Here is a 17,457-nt window from a genome sequence, read left to right on the forward strand (position 1 = left end):
CCCCGGCGCCCCGGGCAGGGCAGCTCTTATAAAGTGTGGCGGCCAATCAGCCCCGGGAGCTGTGACTCGTCCTCCCTCCGCCCGCCGCCACCGCCACACGCAGGCACATGGCCACCACTCCCCTCCTATGGCGGCTCTTCCCTTCCCTCCCCGGCGGGAGGGTCGGCTTAGGTCGGGCCCTCCCCTGCCCTTAGAGCCCTCCTCAGGGAGCCGAGCTGCTCGTCTTCCCCTCGGGGTAAAGAAGGATAAAGTCCTCCAAAGCCCTGCTGTGTACCCCTATCACAAAGGGGTTTCTCCCCTCACAGTTGCCAGGGCTGTACCTGGAGGTGCCCTCATGGTTGTCCCTGTCCTGTTGGGTATGGGGAACGCAGGGCAGGCAGCCACACTGGATGTCCAAACTCCCTCTTTACTCAGACTGGGTTAAAATGAACACGCTTGTGCTGTCCGAAGCAAGGTGAGACAGTGCGAAGTGTTATCAGAGGACTGGGGTAAAGAAATGAGAGGGAGCTGAGCTGCCTGCCAATGACCCACTAGAGATGTGGGGATCCCCATCTTCCTCCACACAGCCAGTCTGCCACAAAGGCATTTCCGAAGGCTTGATGAGGAACTGCATCTTCCTGTGCTCCCCATGGCTCAGCCTGAGTCATGCTGCCTTTTGTAGGCACTTTCTTTAGCATTTAGATCCCCTTCAGATCAACTCTCCCCTTCATATACCTGCTTGTTTAGAGCTTGCCTAAATTTATCCTTCCTGCCTCCGTATAGTCTTCTTTCCTTCAACTCTTTTGCTCATCACTTTATCTATGCATTTGGAGATGTAACTATCTTATCAGTAGGACCAACTTCAGCATCTAACTAGTCCACTCTGTGGAAAGTGTTCTCCTAAATCCTGTGGAAGTACTTGTTGTAAGGGCAGTTCAGATGTATTAGATCTGTAGTCCTGTAAAATTCAGTGGGGGAAATGATCTGGACATGAAAATAACTGAGTTGAAGTCTAGACCGCCCTTTGAAGAGCATGGGAGAATAACACAGATCCATGTAAGTCCTTGGGACTGTAAAAACACAGTTTAGTTTTTGTCGCTTACGACATGACAGAATATCCTGTTTAGGTCTGCCCAAGCTAAAAAACTGAGAAACTTCACCTCCTAAAGAGGCTGACTGCACAAGACATGATTACATGCTCCAAGAAATTAAAGAAAACTGTCCGAAATATACCAAACCACTGTGCGACAAATTACTATCAAAATAAGCTGACATCATTTAACACTGGAGCCACATAGTGCAATAACAATTACTTCACCAACAGAGACACATCTGAGAAATGATGGTTTCACAGCACCTGTTTCTCAACATCACCCATCAGGAAGTCATGGAGCAATACTCGACCTCGAATGGCTGCCCCTCTCCTTTCCAAATGCTTACAATTATGCTCAGAAATATCGGTAGCATTGTGGTCTGTAGAGAATTGGAGGAAATGTTTCTCTACGTGTGTCTCAAAGAACTTTTCTGAAAACAAAAGGAAGGTATGCTAGCCACCATCCCTTGCATAATAACTTTGAAAATAATCTTACATACTCAGCTAGACAGCCCATAGTAGATGAATTTTACCTTGGTTTACAGTAACATTTTACTTTCAGGAGAGGAATAATAGTGAAATATGTTTTTAGAAAGATGCAACTTTTATTTTTCTCTAAAGATTATATATAGTTTTTTAAGATCCAGTTGCCAAGTAGTTATTAAACAATTGATAGAGGAGAAATTAGAATAATATCTAACTATCAACAGATAATTAGATATCAACAGATGATTTTTTAGTCTTTCATATGAGAGAGCCTCTAGAAAAGCCTCTGCTCTTTTCACCTTGGAGCTCAAAACTCTTCCTAATGAGGAAGGAAAAATCTGTGAATTGTCATCCTTTACCACCTTAAGACTTTTACTTGCTCTTCTAGATTCTTACAGAAGGAAATTTAAGAAGACTTTTGCTGAAAAGCTACGAGGATCTGCGGATATCCTCCTTAAACATGTTGTTATATATGTAAGCTTCTTTCTCCACAAACACTTCTCCTGGATCAGTGCCTCATAAGCTATCTTCTTACTGGCACTGTCTTCTGTATTATCATCACTAACTCTGCTACACCAAGAAAGTATTATGGTTAACCTGTATAAGTGATACCAGCCTTTTAACTGTCACATGAATTCAGGCTGAGAGAACTGGGCCTGTTTAGCCTGGAAAACAGAAGACTGATGGGACACCTCATCAATGTGTGTATATCTGAGGGGAGTGTGTCAAGAGGATGGATCCAGTCTCTTTCCAGTTGTACCCAGCAATAGAAAGACAGGCAATGGGCACAAACTGAACCATAGGAGGTTCTGGCTCAAATATGAGGGCGCACTTCTTTACTGTGAGGATGACAGAGCACTGGGACAGGTTGCCCAGAGTGATCGTAGAGTCTCCTTCTCTGGAGATATTCAAAACCTGCTTGAAAGCCATCCTGTGCAATGTACTCTAGGTGATCCTGCTCGGCAAGGGGTTGGACTACACAGTCTTCAGAGGTCCCTTCCAACCTCAACCATTTTATGATTCTGGGATTAACCTCATCTATTTCTTCCTCATCCACAATGATTTCACTCTCAGCAAACTACAGATGCAAGTACAAGCAATCAGGTGCTTGTATCCAAGCAGAAGGATATCAGGCTATTCATGAGTCACCTCAAGAAAAAGACTTTAAATAGCCATCCCACCAAAACAGCATGGGTTCCTAGGATACACTAGGATACATAGATGACATCTGGGCTGAAAACTTGGATTCCCTCATTGATTTCTACCACAAGATCAGCAGCCAGAATTGTCCATCAAACTATCTCTGGAAAACTCTTACATCAGCATCAACTTTCTAGACACCACGGTCAACATAAAAAATAGCAACCTACAAACTACCATATGCAGAAAATCCACAGACCAACACACCTCCTTCCGCAAACCATCAGCTACCCAAAACACAGTAGAAAAACTGTGATATAGTACCAGCCCACAGACATCACCTCATTTGCTCTGAGGACAACATTCATAGCGTGCCCTCAGAAAGCTAGAGAGGAGGTTCATCCAATAGTGACACTGTTCTTGGACTGCATATTTGAAGAAGCCACCTAAACCTTGTAGAAGGTTACTACCATACAGAGAGGAAATCCCTCACTGGTTATCACATACCACAATGTGCAATAATGGAAAATATTAACAAGCTGCAACTTACGTTTGAAGAGAATCATACCTTGAAATGATTTTTCCTAGAACCACCCTTCCTTCCCTTCAAGCAGAGCTCAGCACCATTATTGGAAGAAAATTTCTGGCAGACCAGCATACACTGGTTAGAACCGGATGACTCCAGAAAATCAGGTCCAAATCTTGCCACAACCCGCATGATAAATGCCTGCTATGCCGGAACCACTAAAATCCATAGGTCCTGCACATGCACATCCTGAAAGTCATTGTGTGATGCAGTCAGTGCTCTCTGGGAATTCAGTCGGTGAAACCAAACAACCGCAGTGTACTGCCCAATTAGTGACACCGGGTTACCAGCTGGGAACTGATCTTCCTAATACAACTGCTCTCTCTCTAACCTTGCAGGTCTGACCTTGCAAGATCAAAGGTGGGACCGAGAACTGAAGTTTTTAACTCTACCAGACAGCAGATACCGTGTGACATGGATTCAAGAAAGACCTGTAAATTTTTCTGCATCTCAAGTCATGGTGATCTTTAATGGTAATTTCCTACCATTTCCTCTGATTATTTAGCTTCTGTCACCTCTTGAAATCTTAGCAGAGCCTGGATCATCACCCTCTGCTCACTCCTTCCTCTAAATGTCCAAATGATTAACACAATTAAGTGCAGTTCAGAGCAACCTACTACAAATACCCTCACGTTATCTGTTTCAAAGCCAACGAGTAGTTCATCCACCTGAAACTGTGTATACTTAACTAACATCTGCTGTATCTGTTGGCCTAATAAAAGATATACTCTTACTATTTCTTTTTTTTTTTTTTTTTTTTGCTTTCTTTGCATTTTTAAGGACTAATGACATCAGGAACAGTTCCTGTGAACCAAGCCCTAGCTCTCTAATGTGAACTCTTGGCCCCTGCTATTGTCTGTAAAACACTTGTGTTGCAGGAGATTTATCATAAACATAGCACCTCTTATGATAAGACTGCATAACTGCTAGGATTTCTTTATCATTTTGCTTTGAAGCAAAACAGGAAGTAAAGTGTTTACGTAAAAGGCTGTGCTGAAAGTAGGTTCTCATCACAGAGTTAAAAGTCTTCAAAAATCAAAATGTCAAAGAGCAGCAAGCCCTCAGGTTGAAGAAAAACATTGGAAACAACAACAACAAAAATCCTTGTTTTATTTTAGATTGTTCTCCTCCAAAATAAGTAGAATCACTAAAAAATTATTTCCCAACCTACGCTTCCAATGAGGCAGCATTTATTAACTCAAGAGAGACTCCACAGCTGAAATATTCCATGTCAGTAAATCAGTAAGTGCATCTCTCCAACTGCATAATTTTTTAGCAGGCATTGTTAAACAGGTGCCATATTCTTTCACCAGCGAGATTTTATTCTGTGCAAAGAAGTTTATAACTTCCTTCTCTGCTATTACCAGTGGTTGGAATATTGCTGGCAAAATCCTTTATCAACAAAAAGTTGTTTCAGACATGGCATGAATGTTTCATTGAGATGTATCAGCTTTGAGCATGCTTTGGATAGTAAGGTTTCCAAGGAACAGGAAAGGCTTTGGGGGGGGATATAAGGGAAACATACTGAAAATATGATCTAATGACTGTGAATATGGACATTTGGATGCAGCTTTAAGTATTGGATTGAATATTTGGATGCAGGTTTAAGTATCTGGAGAGGTGTTTTCCCTGCAAGTTAGGAGGAAGTGAAATTCTACAACCTCAGAAACTGTCACGAAATGAAGTTACCAATTTTATTTTCACTTCTCTACATCCTATACAGTGATGAGTATAAGTAAAGGTGTAAGTGTAAGAAGAAGGCTGGTAAAATAAGGCCAATAACACAGAATGCCTCACTGAAAACTTGTGCTTATATTTAAAATAGTCTTCTAGAAAAGGCTGGGAATCAGCAATTGATATAACAGGAAACAATTGTTATATCTGAAAACAGTGGAAAAACACATTAAAATGTCACTTAAATTTCCCAGTGAAGTGCTGTTTTGCTTCATTCTAGTCTAGTGGATTTGACAAGGTCATAACAATGAAGCTGATTTTGAAATCTCAACAGAAACAGTTAGTATACTAAAGTCTCCTATGATTGTGTAAAAATTCTTAAATTAATGTAGCAATGAAATAGCTTGTTTTCCCTATTCAGGAAAAATCACATGAAATAAATTTAGAGGAACGCTCTTACATTGTTTTAGAAATGAAATCAGCAATAGTGTGTTGTGGAAAATACTGGGCAATAAGAGAATAGTTGACATCTGTCTACATGAGGTAAAAACAAACAAACAAAAAAAAAAAAACACACAATGATTGTCAGTAGTTGGAGTCCACAGAGGCTGTTGAAAAGCTCAGAGAAACTGGTGAATATATTTTCAGTTCTTTCATGGGTTTTGGAGCAGTTTCTCTGGTCTGCAGGCTCAAAGTCACTTTGCACAATTTGTTTCTGCATAGTACAGGCTTAACACATGGGATTATATCACCTCAAGTTCCCTTTTGCAGAAAAGGGACCTTTTGGGTATTTCTCTAAGCCAAATATGCTGACACATTTCTGAATAGAGTCCTTCTGAGACCCTTGGATGTCATACCACATCTCTCTATAGAGCCAAAGTTCCAATTATCCTCAGTTAGAAAAGGTCTGTGGCTGAGTTACAGGCGATATGCAGAGCTGTGAGACTCCTGTGATGCTTCATGAGCTGGGTATGGGATGTGATGCCTCATGAAATGGAGTTACCAGACAGGTGGAAGTCCATCCTGGGGTTACAGCCCATCCCAGGAGCACATGCACTGGAGCACCGTGATCAGAAGAGTTCAGTGTTGGACAAAGTCACCCTGGTTCAAACAATGAATTCTAAGCGTTCTGACTTTATTTTTCCAAATAAAACAACATAAATAGATTAAAGCATTGCAGAAATAGTATTTTTAATTAAATCATGCTGCCAGAATTAGATAAGCTTTCTCTATCTCCTTCCACACAGCAGCCTTTCCTCCTCCATGACTTTGTGATGAAACACATGTGGCCCTAAGTTTTTATTAAGACCATCTGCCTAAACTTTATGATTCCAATTAACAATCCAGTTAGGAGCGGTATAACTTTTAACTTCTTGTGGCCATCTTCCGAGCAGCTACTATGCATCTACTGCTTCCAGCACTGCCCAGAAATGTTGGAATTGCTTCGATGTCAAGAAAAAAAAACTGTTGCTGGTATTACTGTAATCAGTTAGCTTTAGTTAAGATACATGCAATTGAAAACAAATCGTTTGTTGATAGCATTTATGCAGAAGGAGGCTTTTCTCGCACAGGAGGATAAAGCAGCGATATTGAGTCAGACGGAGATCCATCTAGCTCACAGTTGTCTGTGTGGGTGGTAGCTGCTGCAGAATAGGAGTTGCGATGTCCAGCTGTGGAAAGCAGTGTGGCTAGCCCAAGCCCTGCTCTTTGGAAACCAGACTACAGTTCCCTGGGGACCATGCTTCACTGGGACAGCTTTGTTAATCGGATAGAGACTGGAGCTCCAGCCACCGTGCTGGAATTTCTGGGACCGAGACTCTTGAACTGGCTGGAAAATAATTCCAGCTAAAAAAAAAAACAACAACAAAAAACCCACCCAGAATCATGCCCTTAGCACCTGCAGTTCACCATCCATGGTGACAGTGAGGAGAATACTTGCATGCTTATTCAATATCCAGGCTCTCTTGCTGCCCAAGAAACCAATAGCCGCAAAATCAATAGTGAGTAAACCCAACTAGGAGAAGAGAATAATGTTCTGATTTCAGAAGTAACAGTGGCCAATAGCCTAGGCCCAGGGAAAAAAAAAAAAAAAAAGCACAGGGCAAGCATGTAATTAGACTTCCCAGTACATTCGAGCAACTTGTGGCTCAGAGCTCTCCTAAGCCAGTGGTGGTATTTTCTGTGTTTAAGGCTGTGCCTGGAGATGCCTGAGGATTATGATGGTGTGTGTACATGTGATGGAGCCTCGGTGGGAGCTGAGTAGTGGATGGGGCACAGGCGAGTGGATGTGACACAAAAAGAAATGAAAAGACAAAACACAGCAGTGATTACAACAGAGTATATGGGTCAGAAGCTGTCAGAGACCTAGCAGTGCTTGTGGCTCACAAGAGGGGACACCGAGTACCAGATGATGTAGCAAAGATCCCTTACAGACCATACTGAACAGGAAAGACCTGGAAACGTTAAGGAGTGGCTGAAAATCCATGGGACCAGAGCAAGACTGAACCACTAGAGGTCAACACTATAGGCAGGCTGCTTCTTAAAAAGTAATGCACCATTGCCAGTATGAAGTGCAAAGTGGGATCTGGAAGGAAGTTGATTGAAATAAATTAGTTGTCCACTCAATGTAGACAAACCTTGATCGTGCAAAGAGGAGATGGCATTCCTAGGGCACATGGGAGGAAGAAAGATGATCTCCTTTTGGAAGAGAAAAGGCTCTGCCTCTGCTCTTCCCACTTAAATTTTGACAGTGCTCTCATTTAATCCCATCAGATTTCCCAAACTACTTTTTTTTTCTGCCCATCTGACGCACCAGCCATGACAGTAGGTGCTGTCAGAGTGTTGGACTGGGCTTGGCAAAGAACAGTGGTTGGGAAGAGATGCTAGGCACTCCCACAGGCACTTAGTTTTATCTCCTGGGTCATGGACTAGAGCAGGATGTGGGAGATTTGTCTTCACATTCCTCTTTTGCCAGCGGGATTCAAGCCCACACGTATTCCAGGATCCCCAAGAAGAAATTCTAACCACATGTCTGTGTGCTGGCTGAGGGATGGGCTGTCCCAGTTTGCATGGCAGTATTAAGGATTTGGAAGGGGAAGGGGAAAGGAATAAAGAGAACATGTGTCTGCGTGTGTATGGGTCTAAGTGTTCCTATACAAAACATAATCTGCCTCACAGATAACATCTGTCTTTCTGGAATGTCTGTCTTCATCTCTCACTCCCTCCTTTATCCACATATTTCAGTGGTTAAAGCATGGGACAGGAGCATCTGGATGCAATTCTGCCTCTGTGAAGAAAGGCACAGCAGCATGTCCCAGTTCCCTGGAGAGTGGCATGATCATCATGCCCTTCTGACGTGGGAGCAAGGGCATTTACCCGAGCCCTTCTGCATTGCTTGGAATAATTAGGACATCAAATGGGGGTCTTAGTAGAATACTCAGCACAAAAAGGAGACAACATGGTTTGAAGAAGGGTTTAATATAAGTTGAGATGTGCTATTGAATGTATATCCAGGAAGCACCATTATTTGGTGCAGGGGTGAGGTGTCTCTCTTTACAGATACCTGCCCTAATTGTCAAAGAAACCCTCTCTCTCTTCTTCTGTTTTCCCCCACAACAGAGGGGACTTGCTGCTCAGCACCTGTCCCTGACAGTTTCATTCCAGGTACCTGTTATGGAGAACAAGGACTACAGACCCAGGACAGTGTCCTTAGGTACCTTGGTAAGGATCACACGAGGTTTGGTGTCACACTGCTCAACATGGCAACAAAGCACCATGGATGACCAAAGCCTATACCATGGCCAGAGTAACCTACTGAAACACACATCCACCGTTTTTCCCTCATTTGTCACCTCAGTGGATCTTGCAGACAGTGCCACTTGTTAACTTCTGATTGTAATAATCAGTTATTGGTAGATCAGTGGTGCTAAAACTTGTATAACCTCTTCAACAAGCGCAGCAAGAGAGCCCACAGTCAGCAATGGTCTCAGGTGCAAAGGAACTAGAAGCCAACTCCTTCAGCACCGTTTAGCTTGGGGCCTGAAAAAATAGGATAGTTCCTTCACCAATAACCACCTGCAAAAATTATACCCTATTCACTTCATCACACAGCAAAAGAACTGAAACAAAGGACAGTGCTGTTAATTCTGTCACGCTTTTGAAGATATGGATCCTAATTGCATATTGTAAAATACTTTGATGCCTCAAATACAATGATGTGAAAAGAATTCTTTGCTAGCTGGGAACTTCCTACTAATTATAGTTTGAAATGTTTGCATTTGCTTTAGTTACTCAAAGGTGATTATCAGCAAGCCAGTGAAGTTGGGTAGGACTCCAAATGCAAGGCTCTTGTTCCAGTTCTGTTTCCACAGGGGCAGGGCTAAGGCTCAAGTGAGATCTCACACCCTGTTCCAGTCTGGTGGCCACATTCAGGAAATCTAGTTTCAAACTAGAAGCAGAAGAGAGAAAGGCTAAGAGAATATCAGAGGAGTGGAGGGCTTTCTGTCCAAAAGTAGTCTGTAAGGTCACGGTATACGTGGCCTTTTGGAGACAAGGCTGGAGAGGTATAATTGCTGGCCATAAAGACATTTGGGATGCCAGAAGAGTTCATTTAAACTAAAGGGAAACATAAATAGATGACTATCAGCTTGCAAGGAATATATTTAAGTAGAAAATCAGAAGAAGTCTTTTAAGGAGTGATGTTCTGGAGTAACCTACCAGTTGGAGTAAAGGGGGTGGGGAACCCCTCTAGATACCTCACTAGATATTCTTTAATCCATTTGTGAAAGGGATTATTTAAGAATTTTACTTCAAAACTGCAGTCTTAGAATATCGGGGTCTATCTCAGGATGTCTTTTCCAGTTCTTCTGCTGTGTTGACTTCTGCTTATGGATGTCAAAGACTCTCAAATACTAAGGAGGAGAGATTAAGATATTTCTCTGCTTGTGCAAGGTGAATGTACCTTGAAGCACAGTGGATTTACATGACTTGTAGCTCATGGGAGTAGAGTATGTGGATCTACACAATAAGGCTGTGCTTTATGCAATTTTTTCAAGTATAGTAGGAAAGAGTTTGCACTGGACAAAGGCTCAGCATCTAAGCATTGTTGTCAACATGAATGGAGAGGTTTAGAGACAGAAACTGCAACACAAGATTGCAGCTCTGCAGCTTTCCTCCCACAGAGACCAACCCATATTCTGCCTGTAAGTGGCACAGAACTGAATCCCACAAAGAAAAAAAGAGGTTACAAACTGCTGCATTAAGAGAGACAACACCAATGGCAAGACCTCCAGGTTAATCATTTCACAAATTAGGAAGTGAGTCTGGGAAGGAGGATGGGCAGAAATCTGCTCCATGCAAATGCGTTGGTGTTGGAGCTGAGATGCTCTGCAAGTCCTTGGGCTGTGCGTGCAGGTGGTGGTTTTATGCCCTCTATTACAGAACAAAGCCTTTCCCTGAGAAAAAGGCAACAGCTTAGCCATCCTACTAGCTCTTTTACTTATTTCTGCTCTCCAGACATCTTTTGATGAAAAAAAACACTTCGCTCCACGGCTTGCTTCTAGTTACAAGGCTTACCATTAATTAAATGGCAGTTTTTCAATCCCATCACCGCATTTATGGACAGCAGAGTTCAAGAAGTTCATGAACTGGTTCCCCACAGTTATCTTGAACATGAACTCACTGTTTAGTCAATGGCTTAGAAAAACAAGGCAGGACAGCTGGTCTCTGTGCTACTTACCACAGTCTCAGGGCAGGGACAGAGGAAATTTAGAGAATATTTCCAAACACCGTCTGCCAGCTTATTCAAATCTACAACACATCCGCATAGATGTTTGGTACTATTTGCTCTAGAATTTAGCACACACTGTAATATGCTCCCTGTTTTATGAGGTGTGAAGGCTGACAGCTGAAATCCGTGCTATGTCATAGCCTGACATCCAGTTGCTACATCTGGCTGTGTCTTGTAGTCTGGGGAAGTGCCCTACCGCAAGGACTTGAGCCACAGAGGATGGTGAGACAAATGAAGCTAGATGATCTTTTCTATGTCCACGAGGGTCAGTCTTTCAACACCAAGAACTAAGACAAATAAACAGAAATGGGACACGCTGTAATTAATGGCTCCAGAACACAATAAATCCGAACAGCTTCTTATTTTCAAACTGTGGCTCGCTTCAGACTAATATAAAAGCTTAGAGAGGGAAAAAAAAAAAAAAAAAAAAAAAAAAACATAACCTAGTTACTCCTTTCCTTTTAACTATTGAATTGGATCTTTCTCACAGTACCACTTTCAAACTAAATACGCACGTAGACAGAGCACTCCCTGCGCATAAGGTCGGTATATGTATGTATGCATGTCTATGTGTCTATGCCAGGATGTCATTCGATAGGCTTCTTCCTCTCCCAGTGTTTCCTCATCCTAAGAAAACAATGTCTCCTCACGCTATAACTGGAGAGCAGCATTTCCAAGATGTTGCCACGTGGACTCAGATATCCAATACCATTTGATCCTGCTCCTTTTTTTTGTTTATTTGTTTGTTTTTCTATGGTCTGGAGATCCAATCTGATTTTCATTTTCAACTCCTTAAACAATATGCTTCAGGAAGAGATGGAACAAATTGCTGCAGAGATTATTTTCAGTGTGAGTTACCAGATTCACACCCATGTCAGCTGCAGGTCTGTAATATGACAAGATTTGTCTTATGGGAAACTAATAATGAGTTCAAAAGCTTGATATTTCTTACTGATTAGTGCTATCCCCAGCTTCCAAACACATGCACAACATCATGATTTTAGACCAGTCTATAATCACTTTCATCTTTCTTATTGTACGACTCTAAATCTCACTTTTATTGTGTGCAGTTCGCTTTTAAGGTTGTTGAGTACGATGAGCCTGATTCAAAACACACTGAGGCCAATGAAATATTTTGATTTAGAGACAGAGGCTGCCTCCTCCTCTTTCACACCCCACCTCCAGCACCCCAAGGCATCATTTCTGCTCCTCCTCCATGAATTTGGCTCCAGAGAGAGGACAGAGGAAAAGCAGGGAAGGGGGAAGAAGGCCAGAATGAAATCCCCAGGGAAGGCTGTGTCTCGTGTATGAGCCTCATGCGCTGATGTCTGTTCAGATCAAACCTGCGATTCGGCACTCTCACTGCTAAATATATACTCCGTGATTTGAAGGAAAGCTTCCAGTTACACATTATATCTTGAGACTGGCTCTGCAGTACTGCATTTTTAACAACTGATTTTGAAGCAATCTCTTTTTATTATGAAAGTTCAGGCAAGACCTCTCTGTGAGACACGTTAAATCCCCCTCATCATTTTTTTTTCTTTTTTTTCTTTATTTTGAAGTGCGCTACCCATGTGGATTGTCAGCCTGCCAGCCCTTGTTGCAAATAGCACACTGTCCTTCTGTGCCCCGGGCCTCCTGGTTGGTCTGGGAAATGCAGTGTGCTAGGAGTTTCTGGCCTCCTTTGGGGTTAGGTATGATGGTCTCCGTTGTGCGTAAGCAAGTGGTTTCAGTCCTTAATTGCAATGGGGAAGTGGTCAGACAACATACAGTCCCGGCAGGATAATGGTAAAACATCTTGGAGGAAAACCAGAAAATAACAAATACGTTACATACAAAATGAATGTGTATTTCTAACATAACCTGGAAAATGTGTAACATATAGGAAAGCAAAATACACATTTATTTTTTGTTGGTTCTTACTTGAAGCTGGAGCACTGTCTCATGCTATTCCCTTATTCCTCTTTACAGAAATTAAATAAGTGGTATAAACATTTTATTCTTACATCATAATTACACAACTCCAAACAATTATTATATTATGAAGAAATGGATGTGGGTCTTGACTATAATTACAAACTTGAAGTGAGCTACATCAGTCATCAGTAGTGAAGCACTGAATTACAGGATTTTGTCCTGTTTTATGCAGGAAAGAAAACTGTTTCATCACAGCAAAACACAAATACCTTGAACTAAACAGCTCACCTCTTCCGAAGAGACAAACAATCTTTCTCAATATCAATTTGGTAACTCACTACATCCTTCTGAGGTATGTTTCACTTTATTCACTTTACAGAGGATTAAGCAGAGACATGGAAAACTTAGCAACTCTAAGTCTCTCTATAATTCAACATGACAGCTGGGAATTACTTCCAGGAATCTTGTTTCCAGTGCTTTCTTACACTCACTTTAGTGATTCTCTTGTAGACATGCGGGCGAGGATACATCCAGCTCGAGCTCCCAATCTTGTTTATGAAGCTGATCATCTGAATAAACAGCAGTCATCAGGCACATCCCCAAAGGAAAAAGGCTTGATCTCTGTTTTGTTTTGTTTTTTACAGGTGTGGATGGTTGTTGACCTCACTTTGTATCCATAATCACTTTACACTACAGACATCAGGGTGCCAGGACATTATAAGTTAAGAGAGATAATAGCATGTCGGTGCCCATTTCTCATGTACCTCTCTCCCCCATGCACCTCCAAGCACATTTCAAAGCACATAAATGTCATTGTACTCATTTAACAGACCACAGAATTAAAGCATGGTCACTTGAGGGCAGTCAGGAGATCACCACAAATCTACCAAGAAGCTGGGGAATTAAGTGAAGGAAGGTCTTTGCTGCTAAATCCCATACACACTGAGGAGCACTGTCTGCTCTTAGCCCACGTAAGGTTTTGAGAGCTAAGCCAACACAATACATAAGCTCCATGCAATACATCAAGAATGTGTATGCAAATATTAATAGAGCATCAAGACACTAATTCATCATCTGAAGTGAAACACAGCAGCCTTTTCCTCATCACACTCCTCTCATACCTGTTTTTTTTGTTTTTGTTTTTTTCTCCCTGTAGCAGAGTGGAACTCATAAACACACATGAAAAATTGTATGTCTATGAGAAGCATCACTGGTTTTAGATCACTGGCTTTCCTAGCTATGTAATAAATCCTCTGGCTTGTTCAGGAAAAGCCAAAGCCTGTCACTGGTTTTACGTGAGAAATGCACAAATAATACTAACTCCTACTTGCTCCTGATCCAAAATAAATTATCAATTGGAAGATAATCCTTTAAGACTCTCTTCAACAGTAGAAATTATTCCTTTATTTTCTTAGAATGTATGCACAGGAAAGGGCAGTAGGGTTGTAGTTAATTCAGCAAGAAATGCATTAGCTTGCATCACCTGGGAAGTAATAACACTAATTCTTAGAGAGCTGGTCAAGGTCTCCTCCTAAATCATTTCTGCCTTCAGAAATAAGCTAGCTGGTATCTGATGCCGGTGGGACTGTGGGGTCATCTTGCTGTAAGAGACGTGTGTCTCTAGGACATGGGCTACTCTACATCTAGCTTAATTCTGGTGGGCATGTATGGTTCTCTATAGCTGGAAAAATACTTGCAGTACCTTGTGTTGATACCAGTCGCCTGTTTAACTATGCCAACAGGCACAGCGTGTCCTGATACACACATCAGTGCTCCTGATCTACTGCAACAGAAGCCAAAACCCCAAACCAGCTTTCCTTAGTCAGTCTGGCACTGGGAAAAGAATTCTTCCACACTTCCTACAAGGCAACACCCATAAGATATTATAAAACCTCACATATGTGGAAACTGCTACTCGAGGGCAGGGTTGGAGCTATTGCCCAGTTTCTCTATGTGCCTAAAGTTTCCCATTCACCTGAAGTGCACGTGCTTGTTTGCAACTCAGTCACCACCATGTGGGGAGAGAGGAAATATCCTTTTAAAAAGTTATTAGACTCTTTACCTGCCAGCCCAAATGCATTTTTGGAGAGGAGAGGAGAGGAGAGGAGAGGAGAGGAGAGGAGAGGAGAGGAGAGGAGAGGAGAGGAGAGGAGAGGAGAGGAGAGGAGAGGAGAGGAGAGGAGAGGAGAGGAGAGGAGAGGAGAGGAGAGGAGAGGAGAGGAGAGGAGAGGAGAGGAGAGGAGAGGAGAGGAGAGGAGAGGAGAGGAGAGGAGAGGAGAGGAGAGGAGAGGAGAGGAGAGGAGAGGAGAGGAGAGGAGAGGAGAGGAGAGGAGAGGAGAGGAGAGGAGAGGAGAGGAGAGGAGAGGAGAGGACATTGTATTACTTCAGTGTTGAATTAAATATACAGTATTTTTATGAAGTTCAGAGTTCTTCCAGAAAAACTATATATTGGGGAAAAAAAGAAAATTTTTACTGAGGACACAGTTTCAGTTGTTTATAATCACAACCCTTTTTTTCTCTTCTCACATAGGTTTGACCAATTACTGCACATAAAAATATCTCGGGGAAATGTCATTGCCATTTTTCAGTATATTAGAATGGTTTCAGATGGCTAGAGAAAACTGCTAAGACATTTTCCACCCAAGATGACATTCAGAGCTCTGAAGCATAAGTGAAAACAGCAAATTGGTTTGTGCAGTTTCCATTTGCTCTTCTCGCTTGCTTGCAATACACCATTTTCTGTATTAGACCTCAATACCTGGGGAGTTAGCTATCACAAAACAAGTGTAGCTCTCCATTCTGGTAAAAGTTTCCCAAAGGTCGATTGTTGTTCACCCTGAAATTGTGTTAAAATTTAAGTTTTGGATATGTTTTTTAGAGGTTGTATTGTATGGCCTGTATGGTTGTCACTAACAGTTGATTTTTTTCTTTTTGAGGAAAGAAATGGATTAGAGCTGATATTACCCTGAAAGTACCTCTGCAAAGTACAGTCAAAGTATAAAAAAATAAAACTTAAAAAGAGAGTGGGCAATTCATATTCTCTGATTTATTTTTAATCACCAAAGTGCAGGTAACTGATAGTCCCCAGCAGACATGTTAGAACTTTTCAAGCCAACCACGGTTGAAAGTTAAAAAAGGAAATACCTTTGTTGCATGATTTACCTTCCAATATTTGTTATTTAATTGATAATTTATAGTAATAAATATCACCTTTTTATTAGTCTTGAAGTTATTGTTATTGCTGGTACAGCTAAAGGCCAAATTCAGTTAAAAAAAGAAAAGAAAAGAAAAGAAAAGAAAAGAAAAGAAAAGAAAAGAAAAGAAAAGAAAAGAAAAGAAAAGAAAAGAAAAGAAAAGAAAAGAAAAGAAAAGAAAAGAAAAGAAAAGAAAAAAAAGTCAATCTGGATAAGAATACAAAGGATTAGATGCTTGCTTACAAAAAATAAAAAATAATAAAAAATATATATATTTTTTTCCATGTTAAAAATCAATGGATGGCATGTATCATAGAAAAGAACCAAGTTTTATGACTGGTATACAATATCTATCTATCTGCCCACATATGTTAAGAAAGATTACTTTCCCAACACCAGGTGGTGTCCAAATCCAAATTGCTTAACAGGTGAAAACATGTCATAATCACATTTTCACTGATGGAGAAATAGATTTACAGTTTTAGTCTCCCTCTAAATAAAATGGGAGAAAGAGAAAAGAGCAAGGGTAAAACAGTAGATGGCATACATGTATATTCTCTTACAGAACAACACCATAAGGGATGAGCTGGGGAAACATCTAAGAAAGGCCTTTGGCTGACCATTTTCACTGGAAGAAAATGTGAATGACTCCTGAGTACTCCTGAGTTGAAAGCCTTCGCATTCTCAAGTAGGACAGAAAAAGGGCCCACAAATAAAGCTTTGTAAGGGTCTCAGTCAGGGTAATGGAGGCTGAGGGGAAGGGGTATGTTTTAGTTGGTTCCCCAACCATTTGATCAGGAGAGTATATGACAGCACTGAAAGAAAAACTTAGAGGAACAACTCCAAGTGGAGACATTGGCATCATGTTTTATTGTTTTAGTTCTTTGTAACTCAATTTCTGGTTCTGTAATCAGTTGCTTAGCCTTTTTACTATATTAGCCTGATTTTCATTACTAGCCAATTCTAGCAGAAGCAAAATCAATGTGATAGAAGCAGGTAACCACAGAAACAGCGCATCTACTTACAGGGTAAACTGGCAAGGTATTGATGAGCCTACAAACCAGCCTGTCTTGCAATACAAGTTTAACCTTTCTATGTTAGTTGATGTCAGGGAGGAATTGCGTGGAGGAAAACTTCTATTTTCCAAGCACAAACCAGCAGCCTGTGGGCAAAGAGGGGTGGCAGGAAGACATCTGATTGATAAAATCCTCATACATAGCTTTCCTTCTCAATCACACTAAGACCTTTCTGGCTTATAAGGCAGCAAGAAGAAACCAGTTTTGTCTACAGTAGACCACGCAAGCACAGCCAAAGACCTGAAAATTACTACATGAAACTACTACCCAGGCTGCATCTTTCTGGCTCTGTATATGGAGTCAGTGCCAGGTTAGGTATCTCCAACAGGGGTCTGTGCATCATTAACACCTTCTCAACTGTATCTCATTCTTTTCAACTCATAAACTATGGTAGTTTATGAGTTACACCTAACTAACTATGGTAGTTTATGAGTTACACCTAAGTAAGACAGCTGTAAAGAATTAAAAAAAAAAAAAAAGAAAAAGAAAAAAAAAAAGCAGAAGTGAGAAAGCTCAAGAGAGAA

The sequence above is a fragment of the Anas acuta genome, chromosome 1, assembly GCF_963932015.1.
Source record: "Anas acuta chromosome 1, bAnaAcu1.1, whole genome shotgun sequence".
NCBI lineage: Eukaryota > Metazoa > Chordata > Aves > Anseriformes > Anatidae > Anas > Anas acuta.